Source organism: Phocoena sinus, chromosome 11, assembly GCF_008692025.1.
Source record: "Phocoena sinus isolate mPhoSin1 chromosome 11, mPhoSin1.pri, whole genome shotgun sequence".
Lineage (NCBI taxonomy): Eukaryota > Metazoa > Chordata > Mammalia > Artiodactyla > Phocoenidae > Phocoena > Phocoena sinus.
The window spans coordinates 40,623,501-40,649,141 of NC_045773.1; the positions used below are offsets into that span (position 1 = coordinate 40,623,501).

The following is a 25,641-nucleotide window of genomic DNA, read 5'->3' on the forward strand; positions in this document are numbered from 1 at the left end:
TTATTTTATCTGTTCTCCCCAATTTTCCATCTCTTTCATTTGGTTTATCTTCTGGGAATTGCCTTTAACATTACCTTTCAATATTTCTGTGTTGTATTTTTCATACTTGCTATCATATTTTTAATTCCTTTTTTTGGGGGGGGTGGCATGACATGTGGGATCCTAGTTCCTCGACCAGGGGTCAAACCCGTGCCCCCAACATTGGGAGTGCGGAGTCTCACCACTGGACTGCCGGGGAAGTCATCATATTTTTAATTTCTAAGAGGTCTTGTTTTCTGGAGGTTCTTTTTTTTTTTTTTTTTTAAAGAATCTAGTTCATCTTTTATGCATGCAATATTTTCTCTAATCTCTCTCAAGATATTATAGTTAAAATCTTTCCTTCTTCTCCTCCCTGATTTTACTGTTTCCTGAGTTTTTTTTTCACCTCCATTTGATTTGGACTTTTTTCCCCTAAGGAACTGTTTAGAGTTTCAGAACAGTACTTTTTATTTTATTTTATTTTTTGGCCATGCGGCATGTGGGATCCCAGTTCCCCAAACAGGGATGGAACCCGCGCCCTCTGCATTGGAAGTGCAGTCTTAACCACTGGACCACCAGAGAGGTCCCCTGGACTCTATCTTTTATGTTCTTTAAATGTTTCATGACACTTGGCTATCTGCTCATACTTTTAGAAGCTGTTTGAAAGCTCTGTGTAGGGGAGCTAAGCTTGCCAACTTGTGGGCTTCACGTTAGGGTGATCAGGCAAGAAGAATCTGTCATTTTATTGAGGATCCCCAAAAGTAGACAGTATCGCTAAGACTTTTTCTCTGGGATTAAATTTATCAGAGGAGGATCTTTCAGTCTCTTGCATGACAGCACCTGCCTGCAGATATTCTGAAAACTGAGGAAGGGGAATGGTCCTATTAATCACTATATAGAACTTTGTCTTAAAGCCCCTATTTTCAGTTTTGCTCCATATTCCATCTCATCTTCTGTGCTTGGTGTGCCTCTGGTTCAATATCTAAGACTAAAATATCTGTCTCCTGAGAGAGTAGAGGAGGGGTTGTAGGCATGGACTTTCGACTAATCTTCCTGTTTTCAATATTTGGTTTCTCTGATTCTGGAGCTATTCCAGGACTCTGCATTACAAATCCTCTTTGTTAGTTCCCCCCCACCCCTCCCTGCCAAAGCAGGCACCTTCAGTTCCTCTGGCCCACTAAGTTAATCACACTTGCTTCCTGGCTTCAACATTCCGTTGACCTCTCATTTGCCGATCTCTCTTTTCCCTCTTACTATCATTTTAATGGGATTACAGGAGGAAATGAGGGCAAAATGTGCATTCAGTTTGCTGTGTTACACTGCTATGCATTTATTTTCCATCTACAAAGTAAACAGAAGACAAAAGAACAAGCTGTATGTGCACGAACTAGGTGACCTGATTTCCCAAAAAAGCTCAGCTAAAGAGAAGACAGGCCTATCTTGGGATATGCTAGGCAGATTACATCTGAATTCTCTGTTCAGTTAAGGGGAACAACTAATTTGTCTTTATCTAGAAGAGGGAGACCAAGATGGGAAAGGGTCTGGAAGCTACATCTTACGAGGAATGGCTACAGGATAGGTAATTTAGGGATGACTATAGCTGTCCTCAAAGACTAGAAGGGCTATCACATGGATGAGGGCAGATCTGCAAGGTACAAGGAGGCACATTTTAGTTTATCACAAAGAAAAACAGCTTATTACCTAAGAACATTTAGGGAAGTCCTTCACTGATTCTAAAACTATTAAGGGACCTTCCAATTCTACAATCCTAGGATAATACACTTTTGTGAAAAGCTTAAAAAAAAAAACCCAAATACTCTCACTGTACTCTTAGTTAAAAAAAAAAATGAGGGCTTCCCTGGTGGCGCAGTGGTTGAGAGTCCGCCTGCCGATGCAGGGGACACGGGTTCGTGCCCCAGTCCAGGAAGATCCCACATGCCGTGGAGCGGCTGGGCCCGTGAGCCATGGCCGCTGAGCCTGTGCATCCGGAGCCTGTGCTCCTCAACGGGAGAGGCCACAACAGTGAGAGGCCCGCGTACAGCAAAAAAAAAAAAAAAAAAAAAATTAGATGATCATTTATGAAGTTCCTTTTGCTAAGTACCCATTACACATACGTTCTCATTTTAGTCCTCACAGCAACCCTCTGCATTAAGTAGCTATTGTGAATTCCATTTTATAGATGAGGAAACCAAGATTTAGAATTAACTTGCCCCAGTTAAGTAGCTATTATGTGAAAGAAAATTATACTTGAGTTGTTTACTGGTGGAGTTTGAGAGGGACCCAGTAAATAACACACCCCTCCCAGCTCAAGTTCTCAGCCAACTGGGAAATTTTTAGAATTAAAAAATAAACTAACACACATAATAAAAGTATTCAGAATTAAATACAGGTGAATGAAAGTAAAACTGGGCAAATCTGAATAAGAGTAGCTGATTGTGTCAATGTCAATATTCTGCTTGTGATGCTGTACTATAATTTTGCAAGATATTACAACTGAGGGAAACTGGGCAAAGGGTACACGGGAATCTCACTGTTAATATTTCTTAACTGCATGTGAATCTACAATTATCTCAAAATAAAAAGTTCCCTAAAAAAAAAAAGGGACAAATGGGAAATCCAAATGATAAACCTAATATTGTAAACTACAGCTTATACAGGAGTACAGTGTGTTCCCTATTTTAACATCTTGAATTACACAGGTCCATGCAAAGGCTACTTTCTCCACTGATCTTCAATTACACACTGTTACTGCAAATCTCCTCCCTTTTCCATCCCTAAGGTGGCAAAGAAATGTCAACTGTTGCTACAGAATTTAGGAAAAAATAATCAATAAGCAACATATAATTGATTGGTCAGAAAAGTTAAGGCTATTTGGCATATATCTCTACCTTTAATCACATTTTGCTATACCTACCTTTAAATAAACAATATTACAAATATTAATAAAACAATATTATAATCATAAAGTATTAGCAATGCAATTGAATCAGACAGTAAATTAAATGAATTTAATTAAATGTTAGTGAATTAAATGGAATCAGATAGTAAAGTATTGGGAAGACCCAGGTTCAAAGTACAAGATAGGAGGGAAGGAAAGAAACAAATCTATGGTGTCATGAAACACTCTGAACTGAAAGAGCTAAACTCATGAACACACATGTGGAAGTTACCCAGGTGGGATCAAGATATCAGGTACACAACACACCTCTACTGCCCGTGCTCACAGGACCACTTACTACGTGTGTATCAGCGCCAGCCACTTAATCACTGTGGGATGATTTGCAATGACCAGCATCTGTGGAGCAAATTAGGGGCAATCACAAGACTTCCTAGGTATATACAATACTGCCAAATTTGCTTCTAAGAAAAAAAAATTCAATTCAAACTGGAAAGCCCAAACCACTTCCACTAAAACTGCAGCAAAGACTGAGCATTCTTGCCACTTAGCTTCTACAAAGAGTGGACACAGAGCCTTTTCCTGAGCAGTGGTGGTCCACCAGACAGGTGGTGTGGCATCAACATTGGAGTTAGAAGGCCCTCACCAGTTATGTTACCTCAGACGCGTCCCCTCCAAGTTTGGCTTCCCAACTAAAAAAGTGAGACCATTCCTATTCATCTGACTTCTCAAGTGTATTTGAGAAGATCTAATTTAAGAATGGTTGATATGAACATCATTTGACCAAATGACCAGGGACACTCCAAATTCCTGAAGCTCCAATGGGAAAAAAGTATTGTCCTGTGCAGACCAAGCTAATGTTGCTGTCAATCCTGGGTCTTGTTTGGAGGGATGGATCTGTGCTGATTTGTCCTAGCCTGGGCACCAATGGGAATAATTCAAGGGCACTTTTGCAAACAACAGAAGTGCTCCATAATGGTGAACAGATAAATAAATAAATGCCTGGATGGATGGGCTTTGGAGCAGAGTGCTACTTAGCTTGTTCTGAGAGGGGCCTCAGCATTGCAACTTTGGTCTCGTTAAATTAAGTTATATACAATACATGTGAAAACACCCAGCACAGCGTCAGGCACTTAACAGAGATTTAAAAGTTTTTTGTTGCACGCAGCTGAGAGCAACAGCCATGAAAGACCAAGATATAAATATCTGAAATCCTCTCAAGTTCAGTCTGATTAATAGAACCCTGGTAGAGAGATTAAATCTGAGTTTTAGGGCCAGCTCTACTATAGATACAAGCAAGCTGCCTAATTTTACCATACCTCAGGTTTCCAGATTGGAATATAGGATTATTACTTACATGCGCACAGAAAGGAATATACTAGTTTAAAAAAACTTCTTAAAAGCAGCACCAAAAATACTGGAAAAAATATCACAATCAACCACTCTGTTAGGCATTATTAGAAAGTTCAGCATGGCGTCAAAGGTCAAAATACTTGCCAGTCTCTACCTGTGCCCATGCCAGAGGAGACAGAGAGCACAAGCCATATGATACATATAAACTGCACCGATTTCAAGGCCAGCTGTTCCTTTTCTGTATGACCCAGGCAATCTCGTCCCTTTACCCCTGAGCCTCAGTTTCTTCATCTGTAAATAAAGGGCTTTAACTGGATCAGGGTTCTCAAAAGGTAGTAGTTGTGTTAACAGTAGCCTATCACGAATTCAGTAAAGCTTTCTTTTTAATCATGATGGAATCTACATGCATTTGAAAAGTAACTGTACATACACCTAAACGATATAATTTATCTGGCCCCCAGACTGGTGCACATATAGGTTTGAGGGCCCCCTGCAATAACTCTGCAGAATCCCTGTAGCACAGAAACCCCTGCACCAGAGGTTCTTAGAGGTCCCTTCTAGTTAGTAGTGTCTGAGACCTTGACTGAGCAAAAGGAACCAGAAATCCTGAGCACCTCATGTCTACCTAAGTTTTGACTTGGTTTAAAACACACACACACACACACACACACACACACACACACACACACACACACACACACACCCCTCCTCCTCCTCCTCCTCCCATTTTCTTCCTTGGAAAGACTGGGAAATCTTCCATTCCTGACCCTGCCCTGGTGGTATCTTTGGATCAACAGGGATAGTGTAGCGTGACACCACAAATTCTGTTCCCTATCACAGGCAGGTAAGGCGCAAGATTCAACCAGTTGCTTATTCAAGCAGGAAAAGCAGCAGGACAAAATCTGAGTTGGAAGTAATCTGAGACAGGTGTTCCCAAAGAAAGCAAAAGATATACCCAGAACTGATTTCTCTTTTTTTTTTTTTTGCTGTACGTGGGCCTCTCACTGTTGTGGCCTCTCCCGTTGCGGAGCACAGGATCCGGATGAGCCATGGCTCACAGGCCCAGCTGCTCCGTGGCATGTGGGATCTTCCTGGACCGGGGCATGAACCCGTGTCCCCTGCATCAGCAGGCGGACTCTCAACCACTGCGCCACCGGGGAAGCCCTGATTTCTCTTTGATGGAAAACATTTTGATACTATTGCTCCTACCTTCAAGGAGCCCACAATGAACATAAATTAAACAATAAATGAACAGTTAAGTGCCCTGCCTGCGCAGACAGAATACCCTTGGGATCAGTGGGGTTTAAGACTAAGCATTTAGGCAGTCACGAGATGCTGAAAGTGCATAAATAGTAATCCATAATTTTACTAAGGCACACATTTGAATCATAAAGGCTATGAATCTTGTGTGTAAGAATGAGTCTGTAAAAATGAGTAGCGATGGGTTAATCTCTAAAATTCCTTTGGGCTATAAAGTCGATAATTAAGAGAGACAGTATATCATGGTAGATAAGAACATACTCTGGAACTAAATTGCCTGGGTTCAAATCTAGGTTTTGCCATTTACTAGCAGTGTAACTCTGGGCTACTTAGCTTCACTATGCCTCAATTCATGAAATCTGCAAAAATGGGGTAAACAGTACCTCCCTCATGGGGTTACTGTGAAGATTAAATTAGCATTTAAGGCATGGCATTTAAAACAGTGCGTAGCACATATTAAGTGCTAAATAAGTGCTTGTTAAATTTAAAAAATGTCCTTAAATTGAGAACTTTACAGAATTCATTTTTAAGACCTTTAGAGAAAGGGTCGGCAAACCATGGTTATGGGCCAAAATCTGGCCTTCCTGCCTCTTGGTTTTTTGTGTGACCCATGAGCTAAGCGTAGTTTTTACATTTTTAAATGGTTGAAAAAAATCAACCCTAATATTTCATGACATGCGAAAATTGTATAAAATCCAAATTTCAGTGTCCATATATAAAGTTTAATTGGAACACAGACATGCCCATACAATGGCAAAACTGAGCAGCTGTGATAGTGACCAACGGCCTGCAAAGCCAAAAATATTTACTATCTGCTTCTTTATACAAAAAGTTTGCTGACCTCTGCTCTAGAGTCACAGGGAAGAAATATTATGAAGAGGGATGTGAACACATTCTCTAGAAAGAAGAAGATGCTGATCACTTATCTAAGACCCCCCCACCCCCATTCTCCACCCACGTCACACCTGATTTTCTGCTGGTATTCACAGACTCCCCTGCCAAACCAGTATGATCTGTCTGCACTTTGTGGAATCCAACACTGAGATAAAGTGTCTTATACAACACTTGCTCCTTTTCAAAAGGAAGTGAGCTAAGGCATTCACTCTGGAGTCATGAATAGCCTGTAACCATCAAATACCTTTTTTTTAAAACTTCGGTTTCTTTCTTTTTTTAAAAAAATTATTATTTATTTTATTTTTTTGGCTGCATTGGATCTTAGTTGCAACATGCGGGATCTATCGTTGAGGCATGCAGGATCTTTTGCTGCAGCATGTGGTCTCTTCGTTGCGGCACATGGGCTTCTCTCTAGTTGTGGCCTGCGGGTTTTCTCTCTCTCCTTGAGGCGTGCGATGGTGTGCAGGCTGAGTTGCCCCAGGGCATGTGGGATCTTAGCTCCCGGACCAGGGATCGAACCCGAGGTCCCCTGCATTGGAAGGCGGATTCTTTACCACTGGACCACCAGGGAAGTCCCTAAAACTTGAGTTTCTTTTTTTTTTTCTTTTTTCGGTACGTGGGCCTCTCACTGTTATGGCCTCTCCCGTTGCGGAGCACAGGCTCTGGACGCGCAGGCTCAGCGGCCATGGCTCACGGGCCCAGCTGCTCCGCGGCATGTGGGATCTTCCCAGACCAGGGCACGAACCCGTGTCCCCTGCATCGGCAGAGGGACTCTCAGCCACTGCGCCACCAGGGAAACCCAAAACTTCAGTTTCTTAATCATAGTTATACAATTATTCTTTCTCCAACCCCCCACCCCCATGGAGTTTCAATGCTGATTAGCCTCAGCAAATAATGCAGCCTTGTCCATCAGATACATAGGAGGTGGACTGCATGGAGATGCCTTGAAGCACCTGTCTTCCAACCTCAGGTATCAACCAATCCTCCACGTTATTCAGCGACCACCCAGCACAAAGCCAGCTCAGCCCACCTCTCCACGGCAACCAAAATCTTAACATGTGAGACATGTAACGCTACTCCATGTTAGAGATGGGAAGCTTCAGTCTCAAGAACTGTACTTTTCTGTTCTTACCTACTCCAGTGGACTTCAAACTCTTTGAGGTAATAAGGGTCTTGTACATCCCCTAAACAGTTCAGTAAATATATTTATTGAAATTAAAATACCAACTCTACCTTAATAGCTGCCCAGAAAAATCAACAATTCCCTGTGAAAATAAATTAACCCTGTAGACAAAAAGGCAGTTTCACTAAAAGTTATAGTCAAAATGGACTGCAGGTTCTTTCAGTTAAGTTTAGAAAAGGATATGGAAGACTGAGAAGGAGGCACTGTGATTTTTTTTCTACTCATTTCCTTCAAAATTTTCTTACATATATAAGTAGGCACAGTAAATCTTCAAATAACCACAACACTTGAGGGCTAGTACAACAATCTATTATTATTATTTACTATCAACTAGATATCATATGATCTCTATATAGCTATGTAGTATAAATATAGCTATTAATTATGTATTAATACTGCTATAATAATATATAAACCATGAATGATCTATAATAGTACGATGATGATGATCTATTAACACTTTTAGGTTACTTGAAGGTTAACAGAAAACACCTGTAGCTTCAATACATGCCACTAAAAACCTTCCAAACAAACATGACTAGCTATGGACTCTATCTCACGTCAGCTCTATTCAGTGTGCCTTACTTTCTTCTGGGAATGTCTTCTATCTTCATTCCCACCACACTATACAAAATATGACCTAAGCCCTACCAATTAGACCCTTCCTCAGGATTTTTCAAATAAGGAAGAAGGAAGAGGGACAATCCCTCCAGGTAACAAGGAGCTATCAGATGCTCCATCCCCTTCCATGTGTGATGAAGCAGTCTGCAGTGGGAGAAGGATGCTGACCACAGAGGGGACGAGTCTTAGCAGCATTTCAGCCCCCCAGGCGCATCATCAACCCTATCTGTTCTCCTGTTTGATTACATGAGCCAATAAATGATTGGTCTAGACTACTGAGGCTAGTTCTGCCATTAAGAGCCAGAGCTCTGAGCACTGTGGTCTGGAGAAAGCCCTGGGGAAATGCAGGAAAGGGGGACATTCCTTCCTGATCTTAATAGATGGGCTCTAACTAAAGGTGGTTTCGGCTCTGATTGCACCCCGGTGGTGCCTCAAGGCCCCCACTCTGCTCAACAGTTAGGTCTTAAAGGACCCCATGTGTGAAAACACCAGGGTGACAGCATCTGCTACAAGCATCATAGGCATAAAGCAAACACAGTGTTTTACTGACTGGGAACACTGCGGGGGATGCAGAAATGGGCAACAGATACCTGTTGCATGGATGACTCATTTTTCGAATTCCTAGCAGTTATCTTCTGAGAAAAATATCATAACGTTAGATAGGGATAGCCAAACCCAGCATCTGAATCCCCATCATAACTGGGGTATGTGACCTGCCTGAGGTCAGATGGACAGGAGCTAGGGCTACTTAGTGTCCTCCTCTGTAAGTGTGAACAGTAGATTCTAAAGAAATGTTACTCGTAGCTCACACTCCCCCTCCCCTTCCCCCTCCAAAACGAGACCCTGGTCATTTTAATAGCCCTATAGCTAATAAAGAAATCGATTTTGTAATTTTAAAACCCCCGAAAAGAAGGTCTCCAGGCTCAGATGGTTTCACTAGAGAATTCCACCAAACATTTAAAAAAGAACTAATACCAATTCTAAACAATCTCTTCCAGAAAATAGAAGAGGAGGGGACAACTCAAATTTATTTTATGAAGCCAGTATTAGCCTAATACCCAAACTAGACAAAGACCGTACAAAAAAAGAGAAAACTACAGACCAATATCCCTCATGAATATAGATGCTGAAACCCTTAACAAAATATTAGCAAATAGAATTCAGCAATATATGAAAAGAACTATATACTGTGACCAAGTAGGGTTTATTTCAGGGATCCAAGGCAGGTTCAATATTCAAAAATTAATCAATATAACCCACCATAATAACAGGTTAAAAGAAAAAGAAGTCACATGATCCTCTCAATCAACGCAGAAAAAGCATATTACAAAATTCAACACCTATTCATGATAAACACTAGGAGTAGAGGGTAATTTCCTCAACTTGATAAAGAATGTCTACAAAAAAACTTTAGCTAACTTCATACTTACTGGTAAAAGACTGAATGCCCTCCCCTAAGATGAAGAAAAAGGCAAGAATGTCTACTCCTACCACTGCTATTTAACATAGTCCTGGAAGTTCCAGCCAGTGCAGTAAGGTAACAAAATGAAATAAAAGGAATACACATCAGAAAATAAGAAATAATACTATCCCTATCTGCCAATGACACGACAGTTTACGTCCAAAATCCAAAGCAATCTACCAACCCCCACCCCACACAGAAACACCAAACCCCACACAGAACTAACCTAGAACTAATGAGTGAGTTCAGCAAGGTCACAGTACATAAGGCTACAGGACACAATATTGACATAGAAAGTCAACTGCATTTCCACATACTATCTATTAACGCGTGTAAACCAGAATTTGAAATATAATTATATAATTGTTCAAAAAATTAAATACTTCAGTGTAAATCCAACAAGCTGATTTAGAGGACTTACATGCTACAAAATACTGATGAAAGACATCAAAGATCTAAATAAATGGAGAGACATACTATGTCCAAGGATTACAAGACTCAACGCAAAAAAGATGTCAATTCTCCCCAAACTGGTGTACAGATTTAATGCAATTCCTATCAAAATTCCAGCAAGATTATTGTTATAGATATAAAGATTATTCTCAAATTTATATGGAGAGGCAAAGGAACTAAAACAGCTAAAACAATTTTTAACAAAAATTAAGTTCAAATGGCCAATAAGCACATGAAAAGATGTTTAACATCATTGATCATCTGGGAAATACAAATCAAAACCACAATGAGACACCACTTCACACCACACTCAAGAGGATAGCTATTATCAAGAAAAAAAAAAAGAAAAACCAAACAAAATAACAAGTGCTGGTGAAGATGTGGCAATACTGGAACCCTTGTGCACTGCTGGTGAGATGCAAAATGGTGTAGCCACTGTGCAAAGCAGTTTGGTGGTTTCTCGAAAAGTTAAACACAGAATAACAATATGACACAGCAATTCCACTCCTAGGTATGTATCCAAAAGAACTGAAAGCAGAGTCTCAAAGAGGTATTTGTACACACATGTTCATAGCACCATTATTCACAGTAGCGAAAAGATGGAAACAACCCAAGTGCCCATCAACAGATGAATGGATAAACAAAACATGGTATATACATACAACAGATTATCATTCAGCCTTAAAAAGAATGAAATCAAGAAAGAAGCCACAGATTGGAAGAAAATATTTGTAAAACAAATGTCTGATAAAGGACTGTTATTCAAAATACGCAAAAAATTCTTAAAATCCAACAATAAGAAAACATCTGAATTTAAAAATGGGCAAAACACTAACAGAAATCTCACCAAAGAAGATACACAGTTGACAAATAAGCATATTAAAGAAGCATATTAAGATACTCCACACCACGTCATCAGGGAAACGCAAATTAAAACAAAGAGGTAAAAATACACATCTACTAGAATGGCCAAAATCCAGAGCACTGACAACACCAAATGCTGACAAGGATGTGGAGCAACAGAAACTCTCATTCATCGCTGATGGGAATGTAAAATGGTACAGCCACTTTGGAAGACAGTTTGGCACCTTCTGACAAAACTCAACATATTCTTATCATATAATCCAGCAATCACACTCTCTGGGATTTTCCCAAAGGAGTTAAAAATGTATGTCCACATAAAAATCTGCACATAAATGTTTATAGCAACTTTATTCATAACTGCTAAAACCTGGAATCAAACAAGATGTTCTTCAGTAGGTGAGTGGATAAATAAACTGTGGCACATCAGGTCAATGGAATATTTTTCAGCATTAAAAAGAAATGAGCTGGGACTTCCCTGGTGGCGCAGTGGTTGAGAATCCGCCTGCCAATGCAGGGGACACGGGTTCGAGCCCTACTCCAGGAAGATCCCACATGCCGCAGAGCAACGAAGCCCATGTGCCACAACTACTGAGCCTGCGCTCTAGAGCCCACGAGCCACAACTACTGAGCCCACGCACCTAGACCCCGTGCTCTGAAACAAAAGAAGCCACTGCAATGAGAAGCCCACGCACCACAATGAAGAGTAGCCCCTGCTCGCTGCAACTAGAGAAAGCCTGCGCGCAGCAACAAAGACCCAATGCAGCCAAAAATAAATAAATAAATAAATTTTGAAAAAAAGGAAATGAGCTATCAAGCCATGAAAAGACAGGGAGGAACCTTAAACGCGTATGTAAGTGAAAGTGGCCAATCTTAAAAAGTTACATACTGTATGATTCCAACTACATGACATTCTGGAAAAGGAACAAGTATGGCGATAGTACAAGGATCACTGGTTGCCAGGGGTTAGGGAGGGATTAATAGGTGGAGCACAGATGACATTTAGGGCAGATTTTTAGGGCACAGAATATGGTTTTTGATAAATGTATGACACATTTATCACAAAAGTGCGCCCTAATGTAAACTATGGACTTTGGGTGATAATGATGTCTCGACATAGGTTTATCGATTGTAACAAATGTACGACTCCGGTGCAGGATACTGATAGTGGGGGAGGCTGTGTGTGCAGTGGGAATAGGGAGTGTACGGGAAATCTCTGTGTTCTGTTCATTTTTACTGTGAACCTAAAGCTGCTCTAACAAAACAAAAGACTATTTTTTAAAAAAGGAATGATATTCTAATACATACTACAACATAGATGAACCCTGAAAACATTATACTAAGCCAAATAAACCAGGGACAAAAGGACAATATTTTATGATTCCAGTTATATGAAGGGTCTAGAATAGGGAAAATCAGGGACAAAAAATAAAACAAAGGCTACCAGGGGCTGGGATAAGGGGCATTATTGCTTAATGTTTATAGAGTTCTGCTTTGGTTGATGAAAAAGTTTTTATAAATAGATAGCAGTGATGGCTATACAACATTGTAAATACATTTAATGCCACTGAATTGTACAACTGAAAACAGTTACAATGGGGGAAAAGGTAAAATAAAATAGTACAGTGGGAGGAGTAACTACCCATTTCACGATTTATTACACAGATGGCTAGAATAAGCAAAACCGTGCTGTACTGGTGCAGGAATAGGGACACTGACCAATGAAACAGAACAGAGAACCCAGAAGTAGCCCCACACAGGTACAGCCAACTGGTTTTCGACAAAGGTACACAACCATTTGTGTACCTTGAATGGAGGAAAGACAGTCTTTTCAGCAAATAAGACTGGAGCAATTGGACGTCTTTAGGCAAAAAAAGGAACTTTGACATAAACCTCAGTTTATACAAAAATTCACTGAAATCTGCCAGCAAGTGGGAAATAAAGGCAGGGTTTCTATGTTGCAACCTGGAACAACTGTTTCTTCTTTGGGAAACCTCAGTTTTTGCTCTTAAGACCTTAGACTGATTGGATGAGGCCCATCACATTATGGAAGGTCACTTGCTTTACTCTAAGTCTACTATTTAAATGTTAATCACATCTAAAAAATATGTTCACAGCAACATCTAGACTGGTGCTTGATCAAACAACTGGGCACCAAAGCCTAGTCAAGCTGACACACAAAACTAACCATTGCACTCACATATGCTGGTAGGAATGTAAAATGGTACAGCTACTCTGGAAAGCAGTTTGGTGACTTCTTCTAAAACTGAAAATGAATTTACCATGTGGCACAGTAGTTGTAGTCTTGGGCATTTATCCCAGAGAAATGAATACCTACATTCATACAAAATCCTGTAAATGAATGTTCACAGCACCTTTATTCGTAATACACCCAAACTGGAAAGAACCTAAATGCTCTTCAATGGGTGAGTGGTTAAACAAAACGTGGTGCATCCATACCATGGACCACTACTCAGAACTATAAAGGAAAAAACTATCGACACAACTTGGATGGCCCTCAAATGCATTACGCTGAGTGAAAAAAGCCAATCTCAAAGGTCAAATACTCTGTTTCCATTTATATAACACTCTTGAAATCAGAGATGGAGAACATATTAGTGGTCGCTAGCGATTAGAGATGGTGGGTGGGAGGGAGATGGGCCTGATGATAAAGGGGTAGCACAAGAGAGATCTCTGTGGTCATGGAATAGCTCTACATTGTGGAAGTGGAGGTCACTGGTAACCTTGACAAGAGCAAATGGTGGTTGCCTGACAAAACGAACTTACCTATCCTCCTAAAACACGAGTCCCACCAAGGGAGCAATCTTTCATGTTTCCTGGAATAGTCTAGCAGCTATGAACACTCAGTATATGTTGAATGAATGAAGTTTCTGAATGAATCCACTCGATTTAAAATTGAGTCTGGTCGTGTCAGTCTCCATTTTGTTGAGCTCCCTACTGCCTGAGTCAGATCCAAATTCTAAACTGGCGCCAACTGACCCTAACCAGTTTTATTCCCCACCATGCCTCTCTTCCAAGCCTCTGCCAATTCCCTTACATCGCTCTATTCCCTCTGCTTGGATCCTTATCCCTTACTTTTCTGCCTGGTGAACTATTCCTCATCCTTGAAGATCGAGCTCAAATGCTCCCTCCTGAGGGGCTAACCTGACTTCCAGGCAGTCAGCTCTCCCCTTCCTGTAGCACCTGGTACAAGCCTCTAGCACACAAGATACCACACTATGTTGTCCCTAATGGAAGTCTCCGCATCAAGGCTGAATATTCTTCCCATGGAAAGGAAGGATTGTATCCTAGCACTTAGTGCCTCATTCTCGAGTCTTCTTAATGAATCCTAAAATGATTTCATCTAAAAGGTAGCTCTCAGTCCTTCATCTGAGATAAAAATAACAAAACTTCTATGAGTTTCACCTCTTCTTTTTTTTTTTTTTGCGGTACACGGGCCTCTCACTGTTGTGGCCTCTCCCGTTGCGGAACACAGGCTCCGGACGCGCAGGCTCAGCGGCCATGGCTCACGGGCCCAGCCGCTCCGCGGCATGTGGGATCCTCCCAGACCGGGGCACGAACCCGTGTCCCCTGCATCGGCAGGCGGACTTTCAACCACTGCGCCACCAGGGAAGCCCCCTCACCTCTTCTTTTTAATCCTGGTCTTCTGGCTCAGGGCTGGTAGAACTAGTGGGAGGAAGGCACTGGCCCTTAACTACAGAAAGCATAAGGAGTGTTACTCTCTAACCTTATCTGAAAATTTATTAGTTGAAGTAAAAGCCTCAAGAAAAAGATGATAAGGCTTGGGGCCAACTGGCGGAGGGCTTGCCTTCCAAACTAACAGTGCATTCTCAACTCTGGAAGAAATAAGCCACTCCACAGCTGTCTAGTTCAGGTGCATGTCTAACAAGGTGGCATGTAATGAAATGGGGTGTGGGGGGGTGTCACTTCATCTTGAATGCTGGTTAGCTTACCTGCCAGCCCAGAACACGGTCAGAGGGATGCTCATCCATCCTACTCTACACAGAAATGTTTAGTCCTCACAAACCCATGGGGCCAGGAAACAAATGACAAGTACAATGAAACATACGGAATTGGTTTGGTCTGGGGTTTTGATGACATTTAAAGCACACTGTGTGAAACCCTCTGCGATGGAGCTTGTGTGTCTCTGCTTTAGGGGGCCCCACGGGGTAAGTGATTCAGGAAGGGGGTGAGGGAGGAAGTGGCTGACCAGCTAGCACTAAAAAAAGACCTGGGGCTATGGTCCCACGGAAAGAGCCAGTAAAGAGCTGGGCTAAACACTCAGTCCTGTCCCCACATCTTCCAAACCCTCCCCTGGCTCACCCACGTCCAGCAAGGTAGAATGGGAGGTAAGCAGGAGACAGGAGGGAGGAGTCATCAGAAACCACTCAACATCTAACTGTACCAACCACATGTGATTTGCAAATGTTTCTTACCAGTTCAGACTCCTGACCATGAGAATTCAAGGAGTTCAGTCTGCATTCAACCCACCTCCCCAATCACACCTTCCACCTTGCTCCTCCATGTCTTACCTGTTCAAGAAACATCCTGCATATGCACTTTCATGCCTGGGCCCTTGAACAGGCTCTCCCCAGCACGGAATGCCTCTTCCTACCATATCTGTCTGTCAAAGTCCTATTCATCTTGCAAGGTACCAATCAGACACCATCCTCTCCATGAAACCATCACAAACCCTCTAAACTGGAAACAACTGCCATCTCTCTGGTGTTCCCTCAGGCCTCTGGTGATACCGGGGCAGTTACAGAATTTATCACACTCTGCCTTGTCTCATAGTTAACTGATGGGTAGCTCTCTCTCTTACCAATCTTTAAATGCCAAAGATTGGGGCCGACGCCTACTCACAGCAGGGTGCCTCACGTACGTAGCAAAGCACCATGCACAGCTAAATGCACTTCAACAATATGTTGACTGAAGGAGCATCTCGAACATAATGCCAGGGGCCCTTGAGGGTAATTCAGCAAACACTTTTCAACACCTGAAACATGCCAAGTGCTGTGTTAACTAATGGATGCTTCACATGCTTCCAAAGCTCAACATCTAGGGGTAGAGAAAGACTCTCTAACACACCTACATTCTGCTCAGTATGCTAAGGGGGGTAGGTGCAAAGTGTTAAGGCAATGTTTCTCAAACTTTCAGGTACACAGGACATAAGAATCACCAGATTCTAGCTTAGTAGGTCCAACAACCTACATTTCTCACGGGCTCTCAGGCAATGCTGATGCAATGACAATACTCTGAGTAACGAGGGGTTAAAGTGGGAGAGGGAGAGATTAACTGCACCTGGAGGAATATGAGCAAACTGTCTTCAGAGAGATGGGATTTCACACAACAACTCTCCACTGTGATAGGGCAAAAGAAAGAAGATGGCACAGGTCTCTGCCCAACAGAAACACAGGTTGGCAGGGAGTCAGGCAAGCAAACTTTCAACCACAAGACAATGCTGAACAGACACAAATGCAAAGTGCTTTAGGAGAACAGAGGAAGGAGTGTTTGGCCGCTTCTCTCCCCTTAAGAAGAGAAAACTACAAAAGGAGCTTTGAAGCATGGGTAGGACTCTGCTGGCTGAGGTGAGTGGGTACTCCAAGCCAAAGGAATACTAGAGCAGAGCCCCAGAAGTTGGAGAACTTAGGTCCTTAGAGACAGCCAGCAGGCGGAGACTGCGGGCAACTAGGGGAGAAAGGCAGAGAGGGGCCAAGTCTGAAGGAACTGGACTATCAAGAACACAGGTGGAGGGCTTCCCTGGTGGTGCAGTGGTTAAGAATCCACCTGCCAATTCAGGGGACATGGGTTCGAGCTCTGTTCTGGGAAGATCCCACATGCCGCGGAGCAACTAAGCTCGTGTGCCACAACTACTGAGCCCACATGCCACAGCTACTGAAGCCCGCGCACCTAGAGCCCATGCTCCACAACAAGAGAAGCCACCGCAATGAGAAACCCACACACTGCCAACAAAGAGTAACCCCCGCTCATCACAACTAGAGAAAGCCCGCGCACAGCAACGAAGACCTAACACAGCCAAAAATAAATTAATTTATAAAAAAGAACACAGGTGGAGATCCTAGAAAATTCATCCAGAGTGGCAGTCGACACCAAAAGAACATCCTTAAGCTTCTCCATCTTATATCTCACAGGAGGCAGTGACAGATTTCTGTGAGCAGCTTAGAATAATCAGAGATTCAGTTAAATCAGCAGTCCTTCCATTAATCCTAGAGAAAACCAGCCAGCGGCTGCTGCTCCTGCACTGCCACTACCCCATGGCTCTTCCCAGATGTCTTGCTGACTTAAAGTGATAGCCTATGGACATGTGGAAAAAAAGGCAAGCTTGGGCTTCCCTGGTGGTGCAGTGGTTGGGAGTCCGCCTGCCGACGCAGGGGACATGGGTTCGTGCCCCGGTCCAGGAAGATCCCACATGCCGCGGAGCAGCTGGGCCCGTAAGCCATGGCCGCTGAGCCTGCGCGTCCGGAGCCTGTGCTCTGCAATGGGAGAGGCCACAACAGTGAGAGGCCCGCATAACGCAAAAAAAAAAAAAAAAAAAAAAAAAAAAAGGGCAAGCTTTACCCAACATGGGTAGGACCACCTTTGAAAACCACCAAGAGCTGAGCAGCTCTGTTCTACTTCCTGCTCCCCTGACAAGTTTCTAACCTCTGATTTTCTCTGTGGTGTGGAAGAACAGACGTTCCTTCAACAAGCCAGAATTGGTCTCTCTTGCTCTGGCCATTACCATTATCTCTCCTGAACAGACAAGAAGGGGAAAGTGGAAATGATATTCTGTGCTTGCTTCATGAACTATGGAAAATGCATCCTACCTCTCTTAGCTACACCTCTAAGACTCACCCTGCCCTGCCCTGATTCTTCATTTACTCACTCATAAATAAATAAATACTGTCTAGCTTCATTCATTCATTCATTCACTCACTCATTCAACAAGTATCTACTGAGCTGTACTGTACTGTGCAAGGAATTATGCTGGGCCTGGGGGCTACCTCTCCGACCTTGTGTCCTTCCACTTTTCTCCTGAGTCATGCTATTCTTATTACACCAGCTGCCTGCTATTTCCCCAAAATGCCAACCATGCTCCTGCTTCAGCTGTGCTGATTATTCCCTCTGCCTAGAATACTCTTCCCTCAGATACACTCATGGATCCCTCCTTCCCTTCCTTCAGGTCTCTACTTAGAGAGACTGGCTCTGGTCCCTCTGAGAAAACAGCACTGTCCCCTTATTATCCTTTATTTTTCTCCATAGTACGCATCACCACTGGACATTTTATATCTATTCATTTGTTTATTGTGTCGTCCTGTCCCTGACACCCCCAGGCTGGAAGGTAAGCTCACACTCACAGAGGTTCTGCCTACTCTGCTCGCTGCTGCAGCCCCAGCACTTAGGACAGTACTTGGCTCATGGAAGGCGCTGACATATCTGCTGATACACTGCTGAATGAGAATGAAAGGGAAGTCACTCAGAGCAGGAGAACGACATGATCAGAGCTGAAAAACAATCCCTTAGCTATACCAGGATCATCCCCTAAAGGGTTTATAAGAATTCTCAGCAAGTTGCTAGAGTTAAAGAAACCCCAGGTTAGGTAAAAGGTGAAGAGGGTCTGAATTAGGCCAGTGGGTTACTGAGCATCTGATATGCAGACACCTCAGTAAATGATTCAGTCACAGCCCCTGCTCTCACAGAGTTACAATACTGTAAATAATTATGTAACTGTCATTATGATAAATGCCACAAATACACCTAAAAGAGAGGGGACAAGCCAAAGCCAATCCTAGAGTTTCAGTCCTACACGACTAGATGGATGGTGTGCCATCCTTACACAAAGGGAACAAAAGAAGAGATTGTTGAGAAGGGAAAGAGGCTTCATTTTAGACTTAATGAGCATAAGGATCAATAGGACAAATGGAAATGCAGGTCTAATGTTTAGGACCAAAATCAGCAGTTGGAGCAAAGATCTGAAAGTCATTTTTAACTTGTAAACTATGCCAACAAACCTTCAGTGGAAGACAGGATGGCATAGTATGTTTCGCTGACCCTCAGGATAGCTCTGTTAAAGGTTATATGACATTTAGATTTTACAAATCAGTACAGGAAAAATAAGCTTATAACATGTGTGCATCACTTAAATGTGTATCTCTTAGAAGTCAATTCCTTTTAAGTGACCACTTGAAGTGCAGCCACAGGGCTGAGCTAATAAAATGTGGCTCTTAACAGCTGAAGCAGCTTACTGCAAAACCTAAAGAAGAAAGATTTAGTATGAAATGTTTTTGATCAGTGGATCTGGATAGAGACAAATTCTGTTTTTAGTGTCTCTCCAATCACAAAGCACTATGAGCAATCTCATTTGCCCACTTGCTAACAAGTCTTCTTCAGCTTCTCCTTTTTTAATTGTAGTAAAATATACATAAAATTTACCATTTAAACCATTTTTAAGTGTACAGTTCAGTGGCATTAAGTACATTCAGGCTGTTGTACAACCATTACCACCATCCATCTCCAGAACTTCTTCATCTTCCTAAACTGAGATTCTGTACCCGTTAAACACTAACTCCCGATTCCCTCCTTCTCCCAAGCACTGCGAAATCTCCATTCTACTTTTTATTTTTATGAATTTGACTTCTCTAGTTACCTCATTTAAGAAGAATCATATGATATTTGTCCTTTTGTGACTGGCTTATTTCAAAACTTAGAACAATGTCTTTAAGGTTCATCCATGTTGCAGTATGTGTCAGAATTTCCTTCCTTTTTAAGGCTGAATAATATTCCAGTGTATATATGGAACAGTATTCCATTGTATGTATGGAACAAAATGTACCACATTTTAACCATTCAACCACTGATGCAGTCTACCATTGGGCTGCTTCCATCTTCTGCATATTGTGAACAACAATGCTGTGAACATGCTTGCACAAATATCTGTTCTTGAGCTTATTTTCTAAAAAGCATTTTTGTGTTCTCATCAGATATGCAGCACACTGCCCAGACATGTTGGGCCATACCTGAACTACTGATCTACTTTGCCTGCCAAAAGCCCAAACCCTGGCCCTTACCTTTACGGCCCTGCACACAGCCGCTCAGGTCCACTGGAACACAGGAGCCATCACGGTCTCCTTTGGCCTGCCATTGTGCAAGCAGCTAAGCATCCTCAGCTTCAACTAAGACAGAAAGGGAGCACGGTGTCTTTAGTTAATGCTTTGGAATAGTCTGCTTCAAGCTTCAGCAGAGCTACAAGACTTTAAAGATGAGATGCAAAATATAACAGTGACTTCTCCTATGTCAGTTATTCAGTCACCGACCAGGACAGTCCCATGATCACCTGCAGTAAGCTGGAAAAAGAAAGTTTTTCACTTCTGGTTCACCTGTACTCTTTAACAAGAGATGCTTCCGATTTCTGAAGTACACGCTGGGGCAAGAAAGCAAGTGTAATCTACTCCAAAAACCTTAAACTTTACCAAGGCCATATCAGTATACACTATGGGTAAGGCAACGGGTCTGGCCCACACCTGTTTTTGTAAATAAAATTTTACTGGAACACAGCCAGACCCATTCGTTTATGTACTGTGTACAGCTGCTCTAGTGCTATAACACCAGAGTTGAGTAGCTGCAACTGAAACTGTATGACCCACAAATCCTAAAATATTTACTATCTGGCTCTTTACAGAAAATGCTTGCCAACTCCTGGTTCACACATCTTGGTTCATTCTCTCTTCTCCCCACCTAGAAACAAGTAATGATGTGATCAGCTGTTTGGGTAGAAAAGGCCTAAACTGATGGTGGGGAAGCTGGCTGGTTTCTATGCCAAGGAGGCAATGTGAGTGCCAACAGTCAACAAACCAAAAGTAGGAAGGTAGATGCCATACTTGTAATTCAGGAGGGGCTACAGGAACACATCTTCAGAAAAACAATGTGGTCTCATTTTCCATCAACCAGCCCACAAGCTGAACCAGGCACGGCCAAGGGGCAAACAATGGAATCTCAGGCACAAAACAATAGAGGAACCACCTGCGGTTAAGAAGCATCCCCAAACACAGGCTTCTTAAATTCACCCAACTGGCCGGCCAAGCTCCAGAAGCCTCAGGATGAATGCCATGAATGTTGCTCAGCTAGTAACTGATTTTCCAAGATACCTCTGTTGGGCTGCACACAGCAGGCAACATGGCCTGCTCTTGTCCAGCTTTAAGACCAAAGAAAGAGCCCAGAGTCTGCAGCAACAGAGACATCAATGGTGTAATGGATGGGGGCCTTACATGTCTGAAGCAAGGTCCTGGAGCGACACCCCACTGTGTGCGGCAGACAGCGGGCAGGACAGGGTGGCAGTCTTCACTCCCACGTGGAAGGGGAGATTACTAGTTATAGGGGAATTGACGTCTGGTGGGCTCATTAGTTACCACAGAAACCAGCAGAGGGGCACACCCCTCCCGGCTCCTTTGATAAGAACAATCACCAGCTGGGGTGGGGAAAAGAGTGTAGGAAGGTCAGTCATACGAGTAGGGTACAGGTGAAACAGGCACTGGCCGGGCAGGGGATATACAGAGAGCAAGAGAACAGCCATCTTGAGTGCCCTAACCATACAATCTCCAACCCTCTTTCCCCACCTATGTGTCAGGAAGCATCAAACTCTCTCATTCATCTAATTGGTGTCCAAATTTAACAGCATCACCTACAACATAACTCACAGAAAAAAGAGCAAAACTGACGTTTTGATGAATATGAATTCATATCACAAGTGCACATTGTGATATGTGCACATGTGCTCTAAAGGAGCACATTCTTGCCCTTAGTTTTAATTACTCATTAAAAAGAGGCAAGGCGGGCTTCCCTGGTGGCGCAGTAGTTGAGAGTCCACCTGCCTATGCAGGGGACGCAAGTTCGTGCCCCAGTCCGGGAAGATCCCACATGCCGCAGAGCGGCTAGGCCCGTGAGCCATGGCCGCTGAGCCTGCGCGTCCGGAACGTGTGCTCCGCAACGGGAAAGGCCACACAGTGAGAGGCCCGTGTACCGCAAAAAAAAGAAAAAGAGGCAAGGCTGAAAATGAAACACAATTACCTGAAAAAAGACAGTAGAAAGCCCCGGGAATGAGCAATATTCAGAGGCACAATATCTCCCAATACAGTGTCATTTCCAAATCGAAACAGTCAAAAATTCATATGTCCAGAAAACTAGCAGAAAAAGCCTGCATCTGTCTTCTCTCCTGAAATAGAACAGTGGTGTCGCATCTGGCCATACACATCACTGTCCTCCATGCTCACAGATGACACTGCAGATGGTGTTTGTTCCCTGCTCTGCTTTATACCATTAGCAGGGCAGGTGGGTAATCTGACAGAGGATGTAAAAGCAACGCTTCCACCAAACAGCTGTGTTGGATCTCATATAATATAGCTTTGTGCCTTGGGCAATCCCTTAATATCACTAAGCCTCAGGGTTTTTTCACCTGTAAGATGGATGGCTTTGATAGAAGACCTCTATGGCTCCTTTTAATATGATTATTCTAGCTCTATAATTACACCTGTGTAACTCACCACACTACACATAACATAAAAATGGCATGCATCAACAAGTCCTTGCCTCACTTCCTGATATCCTTCTCCACTTACTCTTTCATCACAAAATCAGCATGACAGCAAATTAAGCAAGATTCCACACTCAAATGTGAGGCTCTTGAAGTCAGTTTCAGTGAAAATTGTGTACCTGGATTCAGTGGGGCAAAAGGAAATATTCTAATACTGTGCCTTTCACCCATGGAAAAGATATTTCCTTCTGAAGGCTAAATTCTCAGATCTGGGTTCAAAACTTTAGCAAGGGCCTTGGGAAAATGCTGGCAAGACTGATGCCAGCAAATCTTTGAGGAACCCTTTATTAGTGGTTGCAAAAAAGAGAGAGAGACAGAGAGACAGAGAGAGAGAGACAGAGAGACAGAGAGAGAGAGAGAGTGTGTGTGGGTGTGTGTGTGTAGAGGAGGTTCTTGTCTCTTCTAAGCTTATGGGTCAGCGAACAGTATGTATATGTGGTGATCCCATTCTGCTCTCACAAATAAAGAAAAAGAAAGGAGTATGTGAGGAAAGAATAGAAATATAGGAATCTGGTGAGTCTAAATCTCATCAATAAGATTGTGGAGAACACGCATTGCATCTGGGGAGTCTGCCCAATTTGCTGGACCCAGATGAACATGACAGATGCGGCCTGAGCACTGGGCTCCTGGTAGCCCAGAGGAAAGGGGATGAAACCAACTGTTGGGAAGAGGAGATAAGAGCCTCTGTGACTGCAAACCTCTCTACCCAGACTAAGTCTTATGTTACAGACTGCCAAGAAGTCTTGCACTACTATCCTTCTAACCTTTAAGATAAAATGATTTGCCAAGGAGAAAGACATGGGCTTTTCCTGATAAAAGAATAATACTCCGTTCTATTCATAACCCAAGATACAAAGATGGGCTCCAGGGGAACTGCTCTTATGACTGAATGCAAAGGTTTGCACATATGTAAGTATGTGCATTTTTCTGGGGAGAGAGTTCAGTGCTTTCAGTTTCTCAAAGAAGTTCGAGTCATCATAGATATAAAATGTGATTTTAAAAAATCCAATATATCAATATTACTCTTTTCTGTTATGCCTCTACTTAACTATCCAACAGGCAACTAAGGAATTTAAACTTCAAATATTTCCAAAAAGAAAATTAAGCAAGGTTCAAGAGTTGGCAGTGAATTTTGAGAAAGTGGCATGCTTGCTAATGCTGTCACACTCTCCCTAAAACTTGGAAAGACAGAAAAGGTGACATGTTAAGGATGAGTACAATTGACCTGAGGTAGATTAATTCAAATGGTAGCAGCTGAAATCAGTTCAGTCACTGTCACTGATAGAAGAGGCAACAGGAGAGCAGGAAGGAACACCTGACCTGGAGTCTGGACACCAGGAGTCTAGTCTCTAGTTCTAGCTCTGCCCAATTTAATCTGTGACCTTGGATGAGTCCCCTCTTCCTCTAGACTTGGTCCTCATCTGTAAAATGCAAGCTATGGAAGTAGATCAGTGCTTTACAAATGCTTTTAAGGCAATGAACATAATGTTTAGATAAAACCATCTAGAATTAAACCGAGTCTAAAACGAATTCAAAATGGCAGGCAGAACACACGCATTTATCTCCACTTCCCCTTAATAGGAAATCCCATTAAGTTATTATTCATAAATATCTTCTACTTACTGAATATTTACTACATGATTGTTTTAAGTGCATTAACTAGTGGAATCCTCAACACTCTTACTAGGTAGGTGATGATCCCCATTTTATAGATGAAGGAACTGAATCACCAGCATTTAAGGAAATTGTCCAAGTTTTCACTGGTAATAAGTGGCAGAGCCAGTATTCAAACCCAGGCGATCTAGCTCGAGTCTGTGTTGTGCTACCTCTCAGACTGACAATCAAGGAATAGCAAAGCTCCCAAGTACAAAGAAGCTGAGAGAGCAGATTAGAAATGTCGCCATATTTTGGAAGATGAAAAGCAGACAAATGGATAGTAACGGACTTATATGGAGAATACTGAGTGCTCTAGATGGCAAGGCACTCCAGAACACCCTCCAAAACTCAACTGTTGAAGATACAGGTTTCCTCTGAAGGTGTGAACATAAGGAAGGCTGTAAACAGGCAGTACTGGTTCCCTGCCCCAGGCAAGTGCCCCGTCACTGCCCCAGCAGAAGTCTGGAGGTTTATCCTCTGGACAGGATGAACCAGAGACTCCAGACTTGAGTAACCAGAGCACCAAGGAAGACATGAAGTGGTACTATTCAGGGGGATTAAGGGAAAGTCTGCATACAGAAGCAAGAGTTCCCAGTCCCCTCCCACCATCAGCTCCTAGAATGATAACAGCCAGGCTTACTCCATGTAGACAGAAGCCTGAAGGAAGATCCATGGACTCTGAACATATCCCATAGAAAAGGACAGGTCCACCACCTTACAGGTGTGGCTCTCAGAATGTGGCCCGAGACCAGGAATAGTATCACTGCGGAAGTTATCAGAAATGTGAATTCTCAGGTCCATTCCAGACCTACTGAATAAGAAATTCTGGGGTGAACAATGTCTGAACAACTGTTTTTTAACAAGGCTGCCAGGTGATTCTAATGTCTGCTAAAGTTTGAGAACCACTGCCCCACTGGGAGGCCCACTAATCAATAAACCCATCCTACGCCAAAAAGCTTCCAACCAGCTTTTCAGTTTCTATTTATTTGGAAGAAAGTCTGGAATCACCAGAAGTTTCAGGAAAGACTCTATCTTGAAAAAGAGAAACCGAGGGACTTCCTTGATGGTCCAGTGGTTGAGACTCTGCACTGCCAGTGCAGAGGGCCCAGGTTCCATCCCTGGTCAGGGAACTAGATCCCGCATGCCGCAACTAAGACCTGGCGCAGCCAAATATTAATTAATTAATTAAAGAAAAAAGAGAGAGAGACTGAAACAGATTTCACAGAGCAGCTCTAGGGAAGGGGAGTGAAATGAGGCAGAGCTTGGTTTGCTTGGCCTCTCTCTGGGCCCTACCATCACAGGGCATTGAACTACTCCTCAGGCTCCACAGAATAGTCAGAAAACCAATGAAGCAGAGCTTTCTACAGTCCTGTCCA

The 25,641-nt window shown here is 42.7% G+C and overlaps 1 protein-coding gene across 4 annotated transcripts in view; it reads right to left on the minus strand.

Annotated features, from left to right (window-relative positions):
* The window catches only part of KLHL18 (kelch like family member 18), a 55,825-nt gene that overhangs the window by 28,006 nt on the left and 2,178 nt on the right, over positions 1 to 25,641 (minus strand). The window contains exon 2 of one of the 4 annotated variants that reach the window (XM_032647985.1): positions 20,091 to 20,195. The exons of 2 other annotated variants lie outside the window; for them this stretch is intronic. The gene's annotated coding sequence lies outside the window, so the exon portion shown is untranslated. Of the gene's footprint in view, positions 1 to 3,254; positions 3,314 to 20,090; positions 20,196 to 25,641 lie in introns of all 4 variants that reach the window. One more of the 4 variants, XM_032647986.1, reaches the window with a different exon arrangement.